Raw genomic sequence first — 5,384 nt, forward strand, 5'->3', positions numbered from 1 at the left:
GGATGTAATCCAAAGTTTTCTCACGTGGTTTCCCATGCTCATAGTTAAACTAGAGGAGCAGAGACTCAGAGCTGTCACGTTTTTCAGAGTTGGCCAGATTTTCAGAGCTAGCAGAATTTTCAGCAATCAAACATTTCACAGATAAGGATACGATCGTAGGCAATCACAATGACAACACTTCCTCTAGCATCTACCGGACAAATCACATATTATTTACTTACAACCGTATTGCAACAAAACTCATAATTCTTTGCACAAACAAGAGACATATATCAAGAGTAAAACCAGAATAACCACCATTCAATCACAAACCCGAAATTCACATCAAAAACATCTCTTCCACAAATTCATAAAAATTAGCAAGCCTCCAAGCATAAACTAAGAACAGAGGGACCAATCGCCTAACATCAACATCATAAGCAAAAAGCACGCATCAAAACAAGTACCCCCCCACACATAAAGTAAGCCATGTCCTCAGGGCAAAAGATATAAGAGTTAGAAGACGTCCCTGATCATGGGCACTGAAAAGCATAAGCACTGTGAGAGGCGGCGAAAATTAGGGTTTGCTGCCTTGGCTTTAAGGGCTCGGCAGAGTGTAAAGTCAGCGCTGGCCGCAGTGTCAGAGCTGGTGGCTCTCTTCAGCACTGGCAGCCTAGTCAGAGTGGAAGTTCAGCGCTGGGATTTCAGAGGGGAATTTCAGCGCCAGAGTGGAATTGTAGTGCTGGGAAAGTACTCTTCTGCCATAAACAAGAACAACCAAAAAGAAATCAAAGCAACCGAACAAGCACCAAAATAAGGAAAATAGAAACAGAAAGCAAAAGAACAAGCAAAACGTAAATAAAACAAAACCAACTGTGGGTTGCCTCCCACAAAGCGCTCTGATTAACGTCTAGAGCTCGACAACAGCAGGTGTTATCCGAAATCAAACTCAAGCTTGAACCACTCCATTATCCGGACCATTTCATCTTCATCATCCATTGCCACTGATCTAAGAGTTGATGAAATAGATGGAATCATGGTCGTCCTATTCTCACATGTGTAGTTCACCTCTTGTGCATCATAGTCACGTCCCTGCATAAAATTATTGGAGAAAAACGTGTCAGAGGCAATGATATAATAAAAATGAACAACCAAAGAAATAAAGGGTGTAATTATTTGATTTTGCTTGGCATCACTTAGGGTCTTGGTAATGGCCAATCCAGGCTCTTCCAACATCTCTGTGGAATCTTCCTCTAAATTTGCCAAACACTCTAACTCTATCACATCCTCATCCAACAAATAGATTAGTTCATCGCCATCTGACAAAGAAACAGGGACCTCCTCGGTCTTGGGCCACATTAGCGTCTCAGCAATTGGCTCTTCCATAGTTAACTCCTTGTCATTGTTGTCATCTACCTCCATGTCGAGATCTTCTCCCTTGCTCTGTCGTACCATTTTTCTCACCCAACTAACAACTTGATTGACGTGAGTCTCAAAGCATTTCACTGTTGCGTCAACAAACTCAACATCCTGTTGTGTCGATTGAATGACTGACATGGTCGCTTGTATGAAGGATTGAAGGGCTCTCTCAAGAGGAGAATTCACTTGTATTTGGGAGTTATGCCCAATCTTAATATGTCCAGGCAATTTCGCCAAAGTTTAAATGACTTCATGGTATTGGATCTGTATGACTCCAAACTTGGGAATTGCTTCCACCACAAGGTTGATGTAATCCCAAATATCAAGATATTTCGTCATAGAATTCCTACATTAAGCTTAGGGCATGGACACACGGGATGTATCTCTCGAACAGTCCTCCCTGTTCTAAGGACTGCTCTACGCGGTCAGAGTCTGCGCTAGAGCCAGAACCAGAGTAGAACTCGTCAGCTCTGTCGTGCACCTTTCCGTCAGAACCAGACTCAGAATCGTCTGCTCTGTCTGCAACAACTTCTTTGATGCAGTTTTGTCTGAAAATCCCCGAGTTCGTGTTGTCCAAGTGAGACATCAGTTTTCTTTTCAGACTACGGCGTCCCTACATACACAACACTTAACACACGGATTAAACGCACCGGAGGGAAAGAGTAAAAGTAACACGAAAAAGTAAAAAAATAAAGCAAGTAAAAATAGAAAGTAAAGTGACACAATTAAAAAGGCTAAAACCATCCCCGGCAACTGATAACACTCATGTTTCCATGGTTTTTAGTATTCATATGATGTCATTTTTATAGGAAATTGAGTGTTGGATGGTTGTTTTGTGCTTACTTCGAATTTGGAAAACTGTGCTGAAATGAAAGTTGTAGATCGTCTCGATAGAAGTTCGTGAGCGCAAACGGATCACAAATCTTAGTTCAGACGAGAATATTATGGCCGAAACAAAAATATCGCACGCAGCTGTCAGAACTCGGCGGTCAAACACCGTTGACCACCGCCCGAAGAAGGATTTCCGGCGACCTGACCGGCGACCGCCGCCTGGGTCGCCGAGCCTTCTGGAACGGTGGAAGAGATGCGGTGATCGCCGTGTGATGAAGATTTTTTGTGCTCGAGCCGGCGACCGCCGGATGGGTCGCCGGGCAGGTCGTCGGCTACCCGATTTTTTTAGTTTTGCGCGTTTTTGGAGTTCTTCTGGGTTTCAAACACTGTATTTTACTCTGACACTATAAATAGGTCTTCTTTTGACCTATCTAGGGTTCCCAGCTTTTATTTTTCAGTTTCATAGCTTTAGAATTTATTGCTTTCAGTTTTTACTGTTTGGATTGGATTTCCACAAGATTGAAGATTCAAGCCGCTACAATTGTTCTTATTCGGTTTTTATATAATTCAGTTCTTTCAATTGTGTTCTTTTTATTTATGCTTTTGATTTATTTTACGATGTCTGGCTAGTTCTTTTATCTGAACCTAGGGTTTGTACATAGCTGATTAATTATGTGTGTATGATTTATTGATATCAATTTGCCCTCCAACTTGTGATGCAGCGCCGGGCTGCTGTCAGCGCCGGGACGCTGCGTGCGCCTTGGCTGCTGCAGCACCGGCGTGCTGCTGTGCGGCGGTGGAGGCTGCCAAGGGCGGCGGCGACTAGGGTTTCCAAACCCTAGCTGCGTCTCAAACTTGTGATTCATGATTCCTGGTGCTTAATTTCTTGTGAATTATTTGGCCAATAATTTACATGTTTAGTTGTTCGATTTGAAGACTTGAATGCGATAATTGTTCAGCCGATTCAGGAATGCATGTTATAGTAGTAGCCTTGAGTCTTGAATGGGATAGGTGAAACTATAAGGAGCTATTCTTTGTGTACGCTTGTGAGTTAATTTATTCCTTGGAGTCTTGAATTTGAAGGGGGGTAAATTAATCTACTTTCATAGGTGTTCGTTAGAGAAGCTTGTGAAAAGTTCTGTGATCTCTCATCAGGGTTGGATTAAATTGGTAATTGAATCAATAGATTAAATGCATGTAATTAATTAGTAAAAGTACATCCCTAGGGTCAGAGTCTGTTATTATTTGAGTTTTTATCCTATTTTATTTGCTTTGTTTTGATTTTAGTTTTATTCTTCATTCTTATTTGAGTTTGCCTGAATATTACTAGAGTTTATTTAGGATTACTTAGAGTGATTCGTTATAATAGTCCTTGTGGATACGATACTCTGCTTGCTGTTTTCGTGCTACAATTATACTGTTTAGTTGCAGTTATTGTTGTTAAGAAATTAGCGATCAACTTTTTGGCGCCGTTGCCGGGGACTATTTAGAATTTACTTTAATATTTCTGACTGGACTTAAGCATTATTTTAGGCGTTATAAGTTTTAATTTTATTTTTAGCTTTTAATTTCTGCTTCTGATTTTTGTTTGTTGTCTCAGGAGTGTATGATCACTAGATCCAAAGGAAAGGAACAACTTGTACCTTTGAATTTGGAAATCGAAAAGCAATATAAAAGAGACAACCGCGAAAAGAAAAGCAAGCAATGGCAGAGTAACGTAATAACTTGGATCTTGAAACTCTTATGCAAGCAGTGACAGACCTTCAGAGGCAGCTAGATGAAGAGAGAGAGGAGAGCAGGCGCAACCGGGCTCCTCCACCAGAGCCACCACTGAATCACATGTATCAGCCTCGGGTTGATCAATTTCAAGGCGCCAGATGGGAACGATTGTGCAGGCTACCACGTTTGAGCTGAAGCCGGGATTGATAAACATGGTGCAAGCTGAACAGTTTAGTGAAACTGCTTCTGAAAACCCACATGCTCACATCACTTAGTTTCTCGATATTTGCGACACTATTAAGCAGAATGGAGTGCCACCAGATGCCATCAGAATGAAGATGTTTGGATTCTCTCTCAGGGACAGAGCGAAGGAGTGGTTCAAGAGTTTGGACAAAAGTGCTATTACTGGATGGGAGGATTTGTGTAGAGCTTTCCTGGCAAAATACTTTCCTGCTTCTAAAGCTCAGAAAATCATTGCAGAGATTTCTCACTTTTCCCAGCTTGAAGATGAGACCATTCATGATGCCTGGGAAAGATTTCGTGAGCTGCTCAGGAACTGTCCACAACATGGTTTCACGGAGGATCAGCAGATCATTCACTTTTATAATGGTTTGACTGGTCTAACAAAAAGTATGGTGGATGCTACTGCAGGTGGATGTCTTCTCCATAGAAATACAAAGGAGGCTTATCGTGTGATAGAAGAGATGGCCTCTAATAGTTATCAATGGCCAAATGACAGAAATTCTACGAGAAGAATTTCAGTTGTGCATGAGGAGAGAGATGATTTTAAGGAGAAATATGAAGCTCTTCAAAAGCAGTATGAGTTGCAGCCTCCACCTGGGTTTTCTATGTCTAGTGGAGGAGTCATCAATGAGCCGAAGAAGGATTCACTAGAGGAGATGATGAAGCAAGTGTTGGTGAAGGTGACCGGGATGGAAGCAAACTCGGCAAACATGGGGACCAAAATTTCCAGCATAGAGCAAAATTTTTCAGCGTTGTCTAAGCAGGTGCAGATGTTGGAGACTCAAGTTGGTCAGATGGCTAACCAAGCAGCTGCACAGCACAAGCCAGGCCAATTTCCTAGAAACACTCAGTTTAATCCGAAGAGCCAACATCAACAGCCTCAGCAAAATCAGCAATGTCATTCCATCCGGGTGGTTGATAATTCAGTTGAGGATGAAGGTATTTCTGTTTCTCCCCCTCTTCCATTCCTGAGGCCAAGATTAGATGAGCAAAGCTCCAAATTTTTGGAGACATTTAAGAAGTTGGCTGTGAATATTCCTTCCGTGGAGATCTTGAGAAACAAGCCAAATGAGGTGCAAATTGTGAAAGATGTGATGGAAAAGAAGCGTGCATTCAATGAATTTTAGGAGGTGCTCGCAGTGAAGGAGTATCAGTTGCCTCCAAAGAGAGAAGATCCGGGCAGCTTCAATATT

The 5,384-nt window shown here is 42.0% G+C and overlaps 1 non-coding gene across 1 annotated transcript; it reads right to left on the reverse strand.

The window, feature by feature from the left end:
- Window positions 1–4,415: 4,415 nt before the first annotated feature.
- LOC131024037 (small nucleolar RNA R71) lies at window positions 4,416–4,522 on the reverse strand. Its single transcript, XR_009101633.1, has one exon. It is a non-coding gene; the product is annotated as a small nucleolar RNA R71 (small nucleolar RNA).
- Between the last annotated feature and the right edge of the window lie 862 nt (window positions 4,523–5,384).

This window comes from Salvia miltiorrhiza, chromosome 4 (genome assembly GCF_028751815.1).
Source record: "Salvia miltiorrhiza cultivar Shanhuang (shh) chromosome 4, IMPLAD_Smil_shh, whole genome shotgun sequence".
Taxonomy (NCBI): domain Eukaryota; kingdom Viridiplantae; phylum Streptophyta; class Magnoliopsida; order Lamiales; family Lamiaceae; genus Salvia; species Salvia miltiorrhiza.